The sequence below is a fragment of the Thermobia domestica genome, chromosome 11 (genome assembly GCF_964235325.1).
Source record: "Thermobia domestica chromosome 11, izTheDome1.hap1.1, whole genome shotgun sequence".
Lineage (NCBI taxonomy): Eukaryota > Metazoa > Arthropoda > Insecta > Zygentoma > Lepismatidae > Thermobia > Thermobia domestica.
In genome coordinates this window covers 35701376-35721304 of record NC_137464.1, presented here as the reverse complement: position 1 = coordinate 35721304, position 19929 = coordinate 35701376, and the positions used below count along the sequence as shown (strand labels likewise).

Here is a 19929-nt window from a genome sequence, read left to right as displayed (position 1 = left end):
AATACGTCCCATCAAAAGAAAATATGGCTGATTTTCATTCGAGGTACCCACCAGGCGAAAATTCCAATTTCGAAATCAACGCGAAACCCACACTGAAAGAATCTCTTATGGGAATCTTAGAAGAAATACCATGCGAATTACGAAGCCTCATAACTATTTTGCCTGAACTCCAAACCTCAGATTCTTTCTTTGGACCACTAAAGAAAAAGGTTGAGAACCAGGAAGACTCTCCAAAAATCTCGGGAAAGAACCATAAATATGAAATATTAAATGGCCGACTTTGCAAAAGAGACAGCATGGGAGTGAGAATCTGTGTACCTGCCGTGATGGTAAAACCCCTCTTGAGTTACTATCATGAGCAAAATGGTCATATGTCAGCAAGCAAATTAGTGCCACAGTTGTCAGAATGCTATTTCTGGCCGAAAATGAGACAAAACATTAGAAAATATTGTGGGTCATGTCATTTATGTCAAGTCACCAATCCACCAAACTGTTACTTAAGTGGGCCACTAAACCCAGTCATACCACAGCAAAGTGGGACCTTCATTTGTGCGGACTTCTGTGGGCCCCTCGTAAGAGGAAAGGGTGGTTTTCAATATATTTTAGTATTCCTGGATGCTTTTTCTAAGCTTGTAGGATTGTATCCTTGTAAGCGGGCCACCACGCAGATCGCCGTACAGAAGTTAAAAGACTTCTTAAAACTCTGTCCGAATGCAGAGATAGTACTTACGGACCGTGGGTCACAGTTCAAATCGGGCCTCTGGGAAGAAGAGATGAAGAAATTAGGCCTTAAACACGTCATGAGTACGGCCTATTACCCACAAGGTGAAATGGCCGAGACTGCTGTCAAAAGCACTGTTCGTGTCTTACGAAAACTCTGCCATGACAACCAAAGAACATGGCCAGAACATTTAAGCAAAGTTGAACGCTGTTTGAACACTGCCAAACACCTAACTACTAGCTTATCACCATATGAAGTACATTTGGGTGTGTCACAGACGAGAGATGTCGCTAAACTTTTCGATGTACCGGAAGTTGAAAGATCAGCTAGTATACAATATTACGTAGACATAGCGAGAAAAAATTTGGAAAAGAGAGCCAAAGCCAGGAAAGAATATTACGACAAACACCACCACACTGTACAGTATGAAATTGGAGACCTCGTACTAGTGCGCGTCTTTCCCAAATCAGATGCACTCTCAGGGGTGTCCAAAAAACTCATGGTTCTCTATTCTGGTCCCTGGCAGATATGCAACAAGACCAACACGAACGTATACACATTAAAAGATTTGAAAACAGGAAAAGAAGTCATAAAAAGAAATGCATTCCACTTGAAGAAATATCATCTTCGAGAATCAGACGAAGGAGAGAAGGGAGTAGAAGAGCAGGAGACTACTCAGGAGAATGTAAATATAGCAAGTTAATTATGCAAAATGTAATATTATCGCATATAGATCCTCACATGTATACAACTCTTATTTTATTCTTTTTGTAATTTCAACTTGGTAGTATTTCTATTGTATGAGTAAATTTAGAGTAAAATTTGCAAAGAAGTTATGTGAGCATATTAAATTAGGACAAGTATATGTATAGTAAAAAAAAAAAAAAAAAGAAAAAAAAAGAAAAAGAAATCATATATATAGGTATACACATATATGTATATTATAGTATCAAAAGAGAAAATGAATTGACTAGGTACGGAATTATAGAATATTATCTACGTAAAATCCTAAAATTCCGTAAAGGGGGGATTGTAAGCTGCCACCCCACCAACTGTTTTGCATATCAAAATGTAAATATAGTAATTTACATATATAATTTAATATAATTTAAAAGCCAAATTAAGTAATAATTTTAATTATATTAGGTTTAATTCAGACACATAAATAGGTATAAATGGATGTATTTATATTCAAAAATGATATTCATATTAGAGTTTAAACGTATTACTTTAAAAAAAAAATCTCTGTCTAAGAAGCCCTCATCTTCACAAAATTTCAACTTTCACATCACACAACAGGAAAATTCGAGAAGCCAAGAGTTCAATAACCTTTGAGCTAACATAGTTGCTAACCTAAAGTAATGGGCATGTCCAAAAAGAAGCAGGTTTATAACATATATTCTATAAGGAACAGAAATTGGGGAAATGAAATGAAGTTAGAAGCATTGACTAGCAACTATTGTTACTTCCAAACTCAACTCTATTGTTTGCGGGTACACACTTTAATGCTAAATTTTTGTGACAATAAGTGTGAAAAATCCAATTTGACCTGTATTTTCACACCTCTGAGGAAAACCGTTAGTCTGGTAAGCGAGCCTGACCGAAAAAAAAAGAAAGAAAACATAGCATTTATGTCAGGAGTACCAGATTTAAAGAGTATATTATTAATAAGTAATATTTAATATTAAAATGTTCTTGGAAATTCCGATACCAGTTAAGAAAAATGTTTTACGCGACCCTGTATCGTATTTTGTTTCCCGCATGAGTCCAATTCACTCGCAAAGATTTTTCTCAGCCACCCTTGGAGGGTGTCGAGTGGTATGTCTGGAGGGGGGAGCTAGCAGACAACTCACCACCAAGACGTTTTTTTTCTTTATCTAACCTCGAAAAAGATGACAACTCCAAGGACCTACAAAAATAAGTAAATTACTCATATACTTTATTATATGTTTGATTATTATTTGTTATATGTAAACATTTCATAGTCAATTTAAAAAAAATGTAAAAGGAAAAACAGAAGCAGACGAGTCCACCATTTCCCGCCTGCAAGAAGGTAATTTTAGAACCTGCCGCTAGAGCCGCTAGAGTGCACTAAACACCAGAGACACCAAACGTCTGCTGGGAGATTCCTAACGGGTCTCCACGACTAGTAAACAAGATATAAAATTGTGATTTAATAAAATTGTAATAATTGTTTGGTATAAAAGACATACTGGGAGTGTGTGGATAAACTCTAAGTGTCCGTATAGATACAGAAAATGGAGTGACAGTATGTAAATTTTAAATTATTTACAAATTTGTCAAAATGTCGTCGGCTCAACGCGGGTGGCACATCACAAAGGGGATAAGGTCAACAACCCCAAAAACAATGAAGGTAGAGAGAGTCTCTACGACTTTTGAGAGACAACCAGCGGAAGTAAATACTGTAGCTCAAGGGGTAAACAGTTAGTTCTTAGTTAACCACCGGTCCGTTCACCTCAAGCACAGAATCATTCTCGTGGGAAGATGTGTTTAGTTCTGATTATAAAGTGCGGTCCAGATAGTTAACGCTATGATTGACACGCCGAAAATTCTCAACAAAGTGTTTCACTATTAAAAACAATAATTATATTAATAATAACGATCAGTTACTATTGATTATCGTTACTTTTCAGAAAATTAATTTTGTTTGATAACCGATAGTGAAATTCAGCCAATAAATTAACATGAAACTTGAATCAGGTGAAGTGTAATGAACAGTGTAACTACTAGCCTGTTGTTGTTTCATCTTGTGTTCGTTCGGCGTTATTAATTCTTGATAGACAAGACGACAAAATCTCAGGGCGAGAAGGACTTCGCTAGAAATGCCCTAACAGATAAAAAAAAAAAAAAAAAACTACATCATCATGCTAACGTAGTAAATGGAAGGTGGTAACATCGAATATCTTGAGGATAGAAAATCACATCGTCCAGAAGATTAATACAAGAAAACACATCGAAAGCAATAGCATCTCACTGGAGTGACGAAGATTAATTCCAGAAGAGAAGAGGACTACATACAGTGAAAGTGTAGTGACAATGACAGTGAAAATAGTAATTCTCTCTCTTTTTTTTTTTTTTTTAAAGGGCTTAATATAAAGTGCACACATGATCGATCGATCCTCGTTTATTTTCTTACAAAGATCAGTTTTTGTGTATAAAAAGATGCATAGTGTTTGTTAGTGCCCGTGATTTAGTGTTCAAATAAATAGATATTCGTAAATCTATCTTGGAGTGGTGATCTTTTAGATGTCCATGTTCCTGGAGGCAGAGGTGAGTACCATTGTATATTTGCTTATCTCTCTTTCAGATGTGCCCTTGGCCGGGTTCAGGAGAGGCTGTGAACACTCTTTCCCAGTCTTCATTTAAATTTTTATCTGATGATAGAAGATCCTCTGGTAAGGGGATGGCAGAGAAAATTGAGTTCTAAAGGCCATAACCAGGGGAAGTCGTCAAAGGGGCAAGACGACTATAAAATATGAACTCACGTGGGAGGAGGATATTGATTTCTGTAAAACAAGATAAAAATTAATTATCTAATTTTTTTTTTTATTCAACTGTGTCAGATTTCTTATGAAATCCAATTCTAGTTTTAATTTCTGTTTTGTTTTGTTCGTTTTTTCTTGGTTAAGCAGATTATCTTATATCTGCTAAGGGAATTACAGGTGTCAATATTTCCTCCACCCATCTCTCATGTGCTGGAAATTTGAGAATATATTCTTTATGATGACTTCAGGTGACCATGCAAACGTATTCATCCAGCTTTGAGCATGAGAGAACCCTTTACATAGGGACTATCAAGAGTGATGCCCTTAACACCACCCACCTTATGTCCATGACGCACCCCCCCCCCCAATTGTCTACCCGTAGGTGTTATTCCATGAAAAAATCTTTTCGATTAATTTTTACATCCCCTCAAACATATTTATATAGATTTTTAATCCCCCCCAAATATTTCAATGACGCACCTTGCGTCATAGCCCCCCTTTGTTGGCACCCCTGTATATAATCAAGATTGATTTCTTTGTTTCTCCTTGTATAGTTTAACATGTCTTCAGCATTGTCGCTTGTTTATTTTAGTATTTATTTTATGTAATAAGTTTCATTTTAACTTTTCATGTTTTATTTTCTGTATTGTTTTGTATGTCGGTAACTCTTTAACGTATCTAAGTGTACATCCTTTTTATTCTCGTCGTAAAAAAAAAAAAAAAAAAAAAAAAAACTATGATGAGATCCGACTGTACAAGAAAAATGTAAATGGTTGAGTGGAAGAAAAGGTTATGCCTTAACTCCGCCATTTTAAATAAGAAATAAATAATATTGGATATACAATAATTATTTTTAATTAACAGAAAATACTTACTTCTACTTCCTTCATATTTAACAAATTTTCTTCCGATTTCTTTAATTGCAAAATCTTTGATCAGATATTCAGTCATTATATTATCAATCATTACTTCTGCCAAGCAAGGCCGGATTAAGGGGACTATAACACCAGGCCTCAAGGTGGACAGAGGACAGGAGCTTCCATTCGGATCAAAATGTCAATTGGCTATCTAAAAAGAATCGTGAAGGTACAATCATCATCATAAAATAAAATACAACCAAAAATATTAAACGTATTTTCTGAACTTTCCTACTGTACGTACATTCACAGAAATATATTAGGTGAAGTCGGCAGGGGCCACATATTTTTTCTAGCTCCGGGCCTTCAGATGAGTTAATCCAGCCCTGCTGCCAAGGATTTTATGATTTTGCCGAAGTATACAGATGTGTTCTCCACTGACGTTGAACAGAAAGAATACAAATTTCACAGATCGCAGTTTCCACTGGTTTTATTTAGGCTAAGAGGAATTCTTTTTTCCTTCGATTTAACGACTCTTGGTGGAAGTCTGCATTCTCTGTGTGTTCTTCCTATTTTTCTTTCTTTTTCTTTTTTTTTTTATTTATATATTTAATGCGGGTGCCATTTTACAGATCCTAGTTCAGTTGCATCATTTGCAGTAATGCGCCATATGACCCATGGACTATGGTAAATTTGAGTATGAAGATTTTCTGTGGTTCTCTCTTCTGTTGAAGCCCTAAGCATATGCTTATATTGCTTAATGGTTAATCCTCTCCTGACAGGGGCGGGCGGTGGGTTGTAATACTGCTACTCTTAAGAGATCCAAACTCCGAGATGGGTTTTATTTATATAAATAAAATAAGAAAGTTTCCTCTTCTGGCGATCCCCGATCTCCCCCCCCCCTGGATCCGCCACTGCCTCCTGAGTATCCTAGAGCAGCCTCCTCACAATTTGCTTTTGCCCGCCCTCATCATACGGGCGGGACAAATTCTTTTTAAAACAAACGTTGCTTACATGAGACGTGGCTCGAGACCAAGTATTCAAAGTGGGGAGGTCTGAGTCCACTACAGTCATTTGTATCCGAGCTAAATGTCTCCATTAGAAATCGAAATAATAATTTCATTGCCTACTGGACATAGCTAAAATCAACAAAAAGAAACTGATTGATACATGGCCATCATATTGACTAGTAAGAATCCTAACAATTGTTTCTAGTTTTCTAGACCGGCTTAGTTCAGGCACGTATATCTAACTCGTTCAAATGCTGGGTCAACATCGAAAGAAAGAAAGAAACGTTGAGGTGTTCAGAACAGAATCCGAAATATCATGTGCTAACAAACACGATGAATCTGTAGTATTCCATTCTCATTACCTCCAAAACGAAAAGAATAAAATTTGTTACCATAAAATAAGAAATTACTGAGCAGACTCTTATACCGAGACCTTTCAGGGAGCACTCACGGTTTCAAATAATAAAATTGCTTCAAAAGTGAAAAAAAAATATTTTCTTATATATCGTATTATAGATCTTTTATAATTTGTGACAAAATATTTTTTTAGAATAAGAAAAAAAAAGTAGATAGCAGAGCGTGGTTTCGATCCACGGACCTCTGGGTTATGGGCCCAGCACGCTTCCACTGCGCCACTCTGCTCTTCTGACGAACCGTCCTTATTTTTCACTGAAACGTTACTTGTAATGCGTGTTGCATACACTAACAAAGTAAAGCTTTTTAACATTGTAGCACAGTAGCAATATTAAACCTAAGATGCTTTATTTAAAGAGTTCTTGTGTTGTGTAACAAGCTAATTCCAAGACAAGCGAAATATCGTTCATTGTACCCCCAATATATTGATATTAAGCATTCGGATCACTTTTACTTCCCATACAAATCCAAATGTCTTTTTCCTAGTACGGCTAAACAACAGTACGAAATAACATTTATCTTAAACTCCGTCCAATTTTACGTATATTTAATGTAACACCTTGATTTGATTTTACTTTACTTTCTAAATAGGGCCACATGAAAATGCATTGCAATAGCCTTTCCCATGAACGTTTCGTTTTTATGCAACGTAAAAATAATTTTAAAAAAAAAAAGTTGGGGCAAACTTTGCAATGCCCGCTAGATTAAATTTAACAAAATGGGTCCAAATTTCCGTAGTTCTAAGCTTACCCGACATTACTCTACCGTTCTTATTTCTATCCTAGTCAGGAGCGGATCCAGGACCGACTTCTGGGGGAGTGGTAGGCTGTCATACTGCTACTTTTAAGGGCTCCAAACTTTGGGATGGGTTTATTTATATATATAAAATAAGAATTTTTCCTCTTCTGGGAGGGCGATCGCCCCCTCCCCCCCGGATCTGCCCCTGATCCTAGTTTTCTCTTACCTTTTAAAGCGATCCTACTTACCGATGCACAGCTGAAGCATGTATTAAAATTTATCCACTTTTTTTAAGGCAATAAAATCTACAAAAGATTAACTTGTTATTTTTTCTGTGGTATTTATATGTTATAGGGACTCTTATAGTTCGTCTATCTGCCCCCTCGCACCACAGGGTCTGCGGGACAGTTATCGCCGCCCTGCAACCAGTAGCTAGCTAGCATTTCACGCACAACCATGTGGTTTAGAGCAGTGATGGCCAAATGGCGGCCCGCGAATAAAATCGACATGTATGATTTGTTCCTTTCTTTAGCTAAGAGGGAGGGGGTCTATAGCAGGCCATAAAAATAATTTCTTTAACCTTTTGGTTAACAAGACTATTTTGCACGGCAAGACTGTTGGTACCGGATCGATTTCTTTTATTTACAGTTTTTTTTTTTTTTTTTTTTTTTTTTTTAAGAATGCAATTTCTTGGTTACTTTTAAATCTTCGTAATTAAGGGAACAAGAAGCAAAACTCTCACAATAAAAAGGTTCAGAAAATATGAGACTTGCGAACGTTTAGCGAATCTAGCCCGCAAGCATGGTTCTTATTTTCTCTTGATTCGCAGTACTTTATCACTTGACCATCACTGGGTTCAAGAAACCCGAAGGTCATGAGTGTCCGTACGAAGTGAGCAAGAGGGAGCAATGCTCCCTTAAATACTTCACAACTTTTTATTCAGAAAAGAAACATACATGAGTAAAATAACCAGGTATTTTTGATACTTCATTACACCTAGTCTGCATTAGTTTGTACTGTCTCCAATCCAGGTTATAAAAACGTGGAAAGTTTCACACCTATTACATTGCATTCCTTTATTTATCTACTTTCCGAATCAGCTCGGAATCCGCTGGATTCGGAATCAGCAACTCCAAAAACCTTAGTATACCCTAGTGAGACTCGTTCATACTTCATAGATAAAATGTAGACCTAATTCTTATTTTCAGATTACGAGGAAGCGTTGCCTTTAACTGACGATAATAATCAGCGAATATCTCAAAACCGTGGGGTTTTAGGGATTCGTGCCCATTGAGACTTTTCATCAGGGTACCAAAATACACAACATGCTACAATACTAGGCAATTTAACGGAAACCGGATTTCCATAAACTCTGAGCGGGGTCCTTTCATAGTGTCCCGATTTTGCATTCTTAAAAATCTGGAAGCCATACTCATGGAGGCGACGTAGCAGTGTAGTCACCAGGTGGAGCCAAGTACTCATTTTATAAAGAGGCTGGGTGCACATCAAAGCGTCAATGAGAAAAAAAAATCCCGCCCCTGCCAGGATTGAACCCAACCAGCTTGCATGTAGACACCTTAGTAGGGATGTCTATAATAGGGTTAGATCATCCCTTCCTTGGAATAAACTACATGGATCACCCCATCTGTCAATAGTGTGGAGTGGGGCCTCTTCTCCATGTTTCTATTGAAAAGAAAATAGACAAGGCCTCAGCTACACCTATATTTACATTATGATTTTTTCCCTCGACTACAGTTCATTTCAACAACGTGAATCTGTATCATCATCCTCGGTATAGTGTCAGTGGCATAACTACGTTTTATGCACCCCCTGCAAGAGAATACTCAGGTCCCCCGCCTTAACAACATTTTTTTGTGGAGTGATAGATAACAAAATAAATAACCATACTTCCTTGTATACGTGAATAATGAGTTAAATGCATGCAACTACTAGGCTTGAATATTCATAAATGAAAATCACTTTCTTATATATAATTTATTCAATAAGTTTCAGAATGGAAGATGAAGTTACTTCTTTGCAATCAGTGACGTGAGTCTTCCCGAAAAGTAGCAGGAATTAATTGAATGGTTTCCTTCTTGCTTTCCTGTCAGCAAAATTCTTAACTAACCTCCGTACATCCATTTTTTCAGCTTCATTCGCATTTATTGACAGCAGTGTTAGATTACTTAATCTATTTTAGTCAATTGTGCTTTTCACATAGTTTTTTTTTATTAATTTCAATTTTGAGAACCTCTCAGCAGAACTGACAGAGACAGAGAGCGTCAAAAACAACAAATATGCAGTAGTAAATTCCGAAAAGCTAGGCGCCAATGACTTATATTTCAGAACTAAAAGCTTTGTTAGGTCAAACACAGAATTCTGAACATTTATTTTAGATTTCACCTATTTCACAAAGCAAATTACTTCCATTGGAAACGAAGAACCAATATCACAACTATAAGTTGTTTGAAATATCTGTGCTCTTGTTAGAATTTCATCATCAGTGAGATGAATCATGTTGGGAGGAAGGAAACAAAGAAAAAAATTGGATACTGTAGGCTACTGGATACTGTAAAGATGTAAAACGACAATGTAATTGTGAATTTAGTAAATCAAATAGGCCTAGTCTAATATAGATATTAATTCTAAAGTTTGAGTCACTGTTACTGAGACTACTGACGAGGTGATATAGGGAAATGCACTATTTTCACACACCTCATCAAAATAACGTTTGATCTTTTCGAGTCGTTTGCATCTAAATGATGTCTGAACATCCCACTTTTCATTCTACTTTAATTGGTTCTTCCATCAGATAATTGTAGTCAATCCTTTTCTTTTGTAAGCTGTTTACGCATTTTTCAAGGGCGCTCCGATTTCAGGGTCACAAAGTTTTCCCTGAAGTAATTTAGATACTATATTTACTTCCGATCATACCATGGATGTTATCAATATAACACACAAAAATTCAAAATTATCTATTTATTCTATCAAGCGCTTATATTAACTTCTATTATTTGCAATCTTACTGGTTAAAGAAACCTTCTTCAATGCCTATCTGAAAATCTGTTTTACTGCCATCAACGATATCAACCTTACTGTCCAACGAGTTGCATTAAGTCTTTTCAGTGTGAATTCTGATTCTTTTTCCCATCGTTTGATACTATAAGCAAAAAATATATATAAATCTTGTAAAACAATAAGCAAGTTTTCTATTTCTCTTATATTTTTAACGGCATCCTTTACCACCAAATTTAAATTATAAGCTGCACAATGAACATAACACGCATTTTCTTCAATGTTCTTAATTTTAGACTGGACACCATTGTATACACCACTCATAACGGAGGCCGACTAATACAAAACTCAAAAGCATGTTGATTCGGCCAATTAAGATGCTAGGGTGAAGGGCCCCCTTGAAAGTGTCGCCCCCCCCGCATTGCGGGGATTCGCGCCATAGTAGTTACGCACTTGCATAATGTGTAGAATTCACTATTCACCCAGTTTTTTCTGTTGTCCTAGTGACAGTGTTTCCACTCAATAACGAGATAATTGTAATATTTTTAGAGGCAAGTTTTAAAAATTCCCCTATTCCTCTTTTAGACATGTCTTTAATAATCTCTACACCATTGGAAAGCTTAGTTCACTACCTTTCTAATGAGATATAACTTTCGTCTTAACACCAACTACGGGTTGTGCATATGCAATTAACCGTAATTCAGTTAGATTTCAGGGCCTGAAAAGGCAACCACCCTTCGTCGGAAATCAGGAGGAATATACTATGGGCCTTATGCAGAGTCGTTTTGCCGCGAGATTAGTGACATACTAAAGAGTTCGACTAACATATGTTTCCTGCAGTAGTCAGGCTTTTAGTATGACGCTAATCATACGTCAAAACAACTCTGCATAAGACGGTATATGTTCATATAAACTTTTCTACTTAGTATGACCTTCTCTAGCACCTCCTAAAAATATCTGTACTTCCTCACCGGACAGAACTCTGCCCTATATATATTTGCAAACAATATTACGGACAATAGTATAACAAAGATACAAAATTATCAGATAAACAATTGAAAATTGGATTAAATCGCACTATTTTCTAAAAAAATAGTAATACTGAATTATTGAACTCTGTTCTTCCAAATGCATCCTGTTTCAATTAACACCTTGTGTTTATATTACATTTATTTTAATATTTTTTTCTGAAACTGCATATTATAAATATATAATATGTATTTCAATATTATATAATACGTAACGATAGATCATATTGTAGATTGTATTTTAGTCCAGAATTATTTTGTACAGTATTCAACTAGTGTGCAATATTTATTTATATTTTCTTTTACAGCTGCTAATGTAAACTAACACAGACGTCACATAGGCATTCACATCTACTTCAGATGAGCACGAGTCCCAGGAATCTTCATTTAATACGATAGACGAAAACCAATCCTTAACCAGTATTTCTCAAGATAGACCTACAAATTTACCTGAAAACAAAAATGACTTTTCACAAAGGTCTTCGTTGGTGAATATGGATTTGCCTTCTGATTCTGACATTGTCGATGACTCTGGAAATACTTGCAAGATGAAGACGCACATGAGTGGGAAAATTTCATCAGTTCAAACGTTTCTGATCCTAATACAGTTAACTGTGTCTTTTGGAGGCAACATTCCATTCAAATTAATTGGATGCATCAGGATCCAAGTAAACTTTATTACCGAGTACTGTGACTTAACTAGTGTGAAAAAATCCAACGAAAGTGATTATTATGTTCAGTAGAATTGAATTCCAACTGTATGGTACTAGTCAGTAAAGAGATTAGGTCTCTTCATTACTGGGCATAATGTTTTAGTTAAATATACGTATAAAGCAGTAGAGGAACTTAATTCTCAGTACCATCACAACTCTGTGTCAGCAACACTTCAAAGTTGTAAAGAAGGTGATATAGGGACACTTCTGAGTACTAAACAAATAACGCAAAGAGAAAAGGTTGAGTTGATTTTGAGTTTAACGTCCCTTTCAGTAGCGAGGGTATATGAGACGGGACCTACTGATTAACGTGGAATCCGAACCACATGAGTTCCCGCCGGGAATCGAACCCGGGTCTCTCACGTCAAAGATGCGTACGCTAACCGCTTAGCCACGGAGGAGCTCACAAAGAGAAAAGGATATTCAGACAAGAAGATAAATTGCAACATCATCTTATAGATATTACTTCTTATTCGTAGATATGGACTAGCTTACAGGATAACGAAAAAGTGTCATTCTCGCTGTTAAATAAGGGAGATCATGTCTTTTTTTTTTTTAATTAGTGTTACTTATTGCAGAATATGGTGTCATATTGCAAATGCATGTAAATCAGTATTGCCGATAGTAAGAGAAAAAGAATTGCTGATTTGAAAAGAAAAGAGCAGAAAAGTTAGGGAAAAGACAATAACAAAAGTTGAAAGAGGATTTCTTTCCTGTCTAAAGCTTTCACAAATAAGAATAATAGGATCCTTAGGGCAAAATATGATTATAAAGGATTTAAAAGGCAACATAATATACAGTATTATTATAAATACTACTCAAAATATAGCGGTGATGGACCAAGTAGCTATTTGTGTTCGTTATCTGCTTCAGCGAAAAATGTATCAAAGACTTCCTGATTTAATTTCCTGATATAAGCTTTATTTGAACAATTGAAGCACTCCGCCGAACAACGATAGGCCTATACGTTACATTTTAGTGATTTCGAGAAAAACTATCATTCCGGTGTATGAAACCACTTTGGCAGCACGCCAGTGCCATCTCGTGGTTAAGGGGGCCACCAAACTTTCAATATATGTCCGACATGTTCCATAGATTGTTTGACAATCTACTAATAACTCAAAATAGTCCAAGATGTCACATGTATCGTTGTTTGACGGGGTGATTCAATTAAAATCAATACCTGGAAAGTTCAGTATCTCTCTTTGAAATATAGCTGCATGCTCTTTTAAGGGGACCAGTAATATGAAAGGATGCCACATGGTCTACAAGCACATCTGAAGAAGCAAATCTCAGAGATCATATACACTCATTGTATAAGTCCATTCTAAATTTAGTTGTAGCAGGGAATGTTTTCCATTATCTAAGCTTTGCTTTTAGTATACGTAAATTTGATTTAAACTTACATTTGAATAATTTTTAGAATAAACGTATTGTTTTATTCAGCGAGTAGTTCAAATCAAATTTAATTGTAGCACATTCTACACTACTATAAAGTGCCTCCAGGCAGAACATTTATTCGGACTTGTGGAAGAATCCGCTTGCCTTTTTAAGCATTTCATACAAGAGAATGATAGGATGCGGGGAACAAACAAAAGAATCATCATCCTGGATGGGCAAAGCTACACAGATTTGAAAAGATAGGTGCTACTATAGTGAAGCAAACAACTATCTATTATCCATGATGAATTTACGTTATGATTGGTTGTTGCCGTGGTTGCTACTCAAACACTTTTTGTGTGTGTGTATGTGTATGTGTGTGTGTGTGATTGAATAATAACTAAACGTCGGTAGATACATTATTAGGATAAATTAGAAGAAAAACAAGTGACAAAAAGTTTAGAAGATTGCATGACAAGTGTAAATCCCTGATTAACGATATCAAAACTTATTTTAGGAATGAACAAATCGATATAGATGATTTTTCAGAAAAAAGAATTCCCAAAATGAAGAAAATGCCTACTGGTGTTCACGATTTAAAAGCGAGGTACCGTACAGGTTCAATAACTGGCACTTTTTCTGTGATTTTTTTGTTAGCTTTTGAGGAGAGGGGTATGGAATCGAAAGGTTTCGTTTCGAGTAGTAGCCACAGCGAATAAGAGTCCTTGAATACTTTCATTTTGCAGACTACCTAGCAGGCCAGCACGGCCTTCTTTATTGATGGCATGTTTAAGAGCTGCAGCAAACTTTTCTCCCAAATTTCTGTAATTCATGCAGATATTGAAAGTTCAATTGAGGAAACTAATGTGATTCCAGTGGTTGTTGGTCTTATCTCGAACAAGAGAAGGCATGAAAGGTTCTTTTTACTAATTAAGAAAGAAGACCTGAATTGGAATCCTGAAGTTTAATGATAGACTTCAAGGAAATAGTAAGAAAATTTTTTAAGGACAATTTTCCCTTCAGCTTCCATAAGTGGGTGCAATTTTCACTTTAACCAATGTCTTTGGCGTAAGATACAGGATTTGGGCTTGGTTACAGACTACAAAAACAATGATGAAGACTTCAGGTTCGAATGTATGAGTCATTAGCTTTTCTTCCTTTAGAAATGGTCGATAGTGGTTGGCTCTCTATTCAATAAGGCACTCCTAACCTTGAGCAGTTGTATAACTATTTCGTTGTCCAGTGGCTAGAAAATTCTACAGTCCCAGTAAGCTTGTGGAACTGCCATGAAAAACGCCATAGAACAAATAATCCGCAGAGGATTGAAATAATATATTAAATATTCTGCTAAACAAGCAAAATCCTCTTGTCATCGAATTAGTCCGTTTTCTCAAATTAGAAGCCAGACAAGTGACCATGTTTACGACAGAAAGTATCTCAGCTTGCAAGGTAAAAGAAGAAAGTATATGTGCAGCTTGACAAAAAAAAAAAAAAAAAAAAAAAAAAAAAAAAAAAAAAAGACGTTAGATAATGTTTGGTTGCACTTTCATATATTCATAAGTTGTCAAACTAAATTGTATATACAGGGTGGGCCATTTTAATTAATCCACGGAAATATCTGAAAAATGATAAAACATAGAAGAAATGTTTCAAGTATACATTATATATTGCTAAGGGAGAAAACCAATTCCGCCAAAAGTACTCCTCCCCGCCCCGCCCCCCTAAATGGGGGTAACGGGGGGTAACTTTGAAATGTCAAATGGGAACATGGGTCGAGTAATACCTCGTTCGAAAGGTCTTGGAAAACTAAGTAACGCTGTGCCAAAAGATGTTCCATATTGTGCACCGGTTTCAAAATGGCCGCCATAATATGGTTCGGAAACTCCAGTACCCGTAGTGTGAAAACCATGGAAGGTAAATGAATGGAACAAAATTGAAACACGTAAATATCATAAGGCATATCGAACGGTGTGGTCCCTGTGATCCCAGTGGCCTCCCTAAAGGGGTATTGGGGGGTAACTTCAAAATTTCAAATAGTAACACGAGTCGAGTGGTACCTCGTTCGATGAATCTTGCAAAATCTAACATATTGCAGGAGAAAACGATTGATGTGAAATTGCAGTGTTCTCAAAAGTCCGCCGAAACATAGTATCCGTGTCAGAGAAAAGGTTTAGTACCCGTAGTATGAAAGCGATTGGAGATAAATCAACAAAAGAAAAACTGGAGTAGCTAACTGACGTAAGGCACATCGAGAGGTGGTGTTGGGGTGATTCCAAGGGCCAACTGAAAGGTATCCGGGGCCAACTTGAAAATTTTAAATAGCAGCTTGAAGTGAGTAACATCACGTTACATAGACAAATTAATATCAAACAGCTTCACGAGCTCCTCCGTGGCTAAGCGGTTAGCGTACGCGCCTTTGGCGTGGGAGGCCCGGGTTCGATTCCCGGCGGGAGCTCATGTGGTTCGGATTCCACGTTAATCAGTAGGTCCACGTCTCATATAGCCTCGCTGCTGAAAGGGACGCTAAACTAAAATCAACTCAACTCAACTCAACTCAAACAGCTTCTGTAAGAAAATTTTCGACATGAGACACCGTTTTCAAAATGATCGCAAAGACATGGTGACTGTGTCTAAGAAAACGTCTAGTGCCCATAGTATAAATACGGTTAGACAAAAATGAAAATAACGAAAATTAAATAGGAAAACCACGGAGGCGTTCCAAGGCTCGAGAATAATACAATAGAGATAAAAAATATTAGAGTAAAATTGCCATAATGTATAGAGAGAAATCCAAGTCCTGCAAAATAATCTCTCCCTGTGCTCTGTATGTGAGTGGGTTGGAAAGTAAAGTGAAAGTTCAAACGAGAACTCTACTTTAATTCGTAAATTAAGGCTAACCTTACAAATAGGTATGGTGTGGTTGAAACATTTGTTTGTTAGGATGACGCTGTAGTGACTAAAAAAAGAGAAACTTTTATGCAATGCGTGCTGGTTATTCAGAAAGCATTTCGGGAATATACGTACACACCGTTTCGTCCCTCAAGCTCACAATATGACATGAATGCTAATAGTTAATCAAAATGTAACTGTGGCCATCCGCGTTAACTTAGTGCACCAATTCTCTATGCATGAAGTCTGCCTTCCAAACAGCAAATTGTCCGGTCGGACATTGAAATTTTGAAGTTAGCCCACTCGACCCCTTCAGGGAGGCCACTGGGATCACAGGGATTACATCATTCGATATGCCCTATGATATTTACGTATTTTAATTTTGTTCCATTCATTTACCTTCCATGGTTTTCATACTACGGGTACTGGAGTTTCCGAACCATATCATGGCGGCCATTTTGAAACTGGTGCACAATATGAAACATCTTTTAGTACAGCGTTACTTAGTTTTCCAAGACCTTTCGAACGAGGTATTACTCGACCCATGTTCCCATTTGACATTTCAAAGTTACCCCCCGTTACCCCCATTTAGGGGGGCGGGGAGGGGTACTTTTGGCGGAATTGGTTTTCCCCCTTAGCAATATATAACGTGTACTTCAAAAATTTCTTCTATGTTTTATCATTTTTCAGATATTTCCGTGGATTAATTAAAATGGCCCACCCTGTATATATATATATATATATATATATATATATATATATATATATATATATATATATATATATATATATATATATATATATATAGGTGGTATTAACAACGGTGAATTGTCTACTGTACATGGACCAAGATCATAGAAGATCCAGATATTAGTTCGACGAAGACACTTTACAAGAACCGATTTGTATCCCTTTGGTGTGATTTGTGAATTCATTATCAAACACATTTCGGGGATTCATTAGTCGAATTTGAATTCAACGTGAAGACTTTAGTCCAACAACAACAACAGCAACAAAAACTTATCAATATGGAAAGCATGTATGTATCTTTTCGTATTTCCTTCAGCATGCAATTGCATATCCTCTTCTGCTCAAACTTAAAAGTGCACAAAAACAGTGTCAGTTATTAAACATGTACGGAAGTGGGAAATCTTTTATCAACGTCAAAATATGTAATGTCATCGCCCATGGCATTTTTACGGATCTGGGAAGAATTTTGACACGTACGAATCTGAGAATGTACGCATCCCGGAGGTAATCGTATACAAGCTTCAGACGAGGCTAGAAAGCTATCGCATGATGTATAATGTTTTCAATTGTACAAACTTCGTTTCTTATAGACTTCAATTTTATTTAAACTACTAGCTCAGCAAAACAAGGAGAAAAAGAGGAAAGGAAAATGTGGTGGGGACAGAGAATATGAGGGAAGAGACAGAAGTCATCAAAAGAATCTCAAGATGATTGAAAGTATTTCTCTTCGTACAGAAAAAGAAGCAAAAGATTACTGGAGGTACTAAGGAAGAAGTAAAGAAACAGGAGAGAAGAGGGGAAGGGAGAGTATGATGGAGAAAGGAGCAATACAATGAGTGTGACATGTTCTATATTGGGGAATTGAGAAAGAGATTTTTTTAAAAAATAAATAAATAAATAAATAAATAAAACAACATAAAGGACTGCATTAGGTTGAGAAAGACAGAAGTGCAGTCTACAACCACAGAAGAGACGCTAGACATTCAATTAATTGGGGTAAAGTGAAACTGCTGTAGGCAGAAAATGGGAAGAAACATGATTTATTGAAATATGAGATCGAGTTGTGAACTGGAACTCTGGACTTAAAATTGATAAACAGTGGAATAGATTAACGAAACTTAAGGTTTTAAATAACTTAACTGTACAGGATTACTTTTGTAAATTTAGTATTAATCTATCTATTTATTATTTATATTATTTAATTAGTATTCATATTTAAAGAAGTTAATTATTAGCTTATTTTGTTAATTAGATAAGGCATAGTTATTAGAAATGAGTGTATATGGTGTCAACAGGAGAAAGGGAATAACTATTTTTAAATTATTATCATTATTATTGGTGTATGATGTAAGGAGATTGGTTGTTGTAGCCTATAGTAACCAAATAGGAATCATAGGATTTTTCTTTCGCTGTTTCTTATATTAAATCTGTCACTACCTGTGTATTCATAGTGTGTGATGAAGCCAGGTGGATAGTTGACGAAACTATTACACGTTATTAATTTTTACAATAAACTTATTGTTTTGCTCAGCGAGTAGTTTTAATCAAATTTAAGAGCAATCTACTTTAACATTTTCAATTGTGCGAGTAAAATTATACAGGAACGTTTTGTATCCAACAAGAGCTCACTCCTTATTTATTCCTGGTTGGACCCAAAAATGTACGAGAACAGTTACAATGAAGGTCTGATGATTGTTTTGAAAGTATTTCTCATTTAGCAAAAGTGAACAGAAGCAGTTGTTAGAATTGAAACAGTTTGCAAGCCAATATATTGTAATTTCAATACAGATTTTAGTAGAAAGCATGAAGATGTACAAGAAAATGTGTGTAAAGTTTTGAGAAGTACAAGTAATGACTATTCAAATGAAAGTGCGACATCTGAAGAGGAATCTAAAGATACAGCGGAAAAGGGCGAAACTCACTGTGATACTAGAAACGTTCCAAAGGTCTGTCGTGTGCATTTCCTATTCTGTATGAACTTTCATAGTCTGGATTATTTAATAATTTATATACTGTTTTTAAATCATAATGATCCTATATATATATACAGGGGCGGATCCAAGAAAGGGCTATACCCCCCCTTGACGCTCAGGTATATACGGGACAAAATAGGTTTCAAATCCTGCTTTAGACTGGATAAAGCGGCAAACTGTAGTTTAGCCCCTCCCTTGATCATATTCTGGATCCGCATCATATATATATAGGGTCTATGCTATAAAAACGACGTACATCTTTACAGAAGAACTTACTATCTCCTTTAGTGGTAATAAATATCGAGAGAAACTTGTTTATGAATTTGAATAAAAGTAAAAAATGAAATCTTTTAGTTCAACTGCCAACGATTATGCCCTTTAGACCACGGGAGACGGTGATTAAAGCAAGTGAATGAATATGGAAGAATTGGTGGAATGAGAAAGTGGAAGGAAATGAGAGTGACCCGAGAAAACTTATTTACACGATGTTGTCCACCTCTAACTTATTTGCCCAGGGATCGAGACAGGGACCCCACGCACCAGAGGTAAGCGCTCTACCACTGAGCCACTGCCCCACCCCCTTGGATAAAAGTCATCGATGCAATTGTGTTGACAAGCGGAGTGTGAAACAAAAGCTAAAGTGTTGATATGTTCCTGAAACTTTGTGTCTACGTCGTCTTCAATGTTACAATTATGTGTTTTAGGGTATTGTAACTATTTTTTAGTAGTAATCAGTAATTTATTTGTGTGTATTAATATAAATTTAAAATGGCTTCATTTTGTAGTCATACTAATATGTAGTTTCGTCTTCTTATAGTTATGTTGTCAGATAAATTGTAATACACTGTAAATATTACTTATTAGTGTTCGTAATGCAAAATTGCTTACAACTATACAGGCTAATTTTACCACTATGCTGTCTGAGACGTTTTTAA

At 36.1% G+C, this 19929-nt stretch overlaps 1 protein-coding gene and 1 non-coding gene across 2 annotated transcripts in view; both read right to left on the bottom strand.

The window, feature by feature from the left end:
- Positions 1–19929, bottom strand: part of LOC145664038 (uncharacterized) — a 203811-nt gene that overhangs the window by 129553 nt on the left and 54329 nt on the right. The window lies entirely within an intron of this gene.
- TRNAM-CAU (transfer RNA methionine (anticodon CAU)) lies at positions 6665–6736 on the bottom strand. The gene has a single exon. It is a non-coding gene; the product is annotated as a tRNA-Met (tRNA).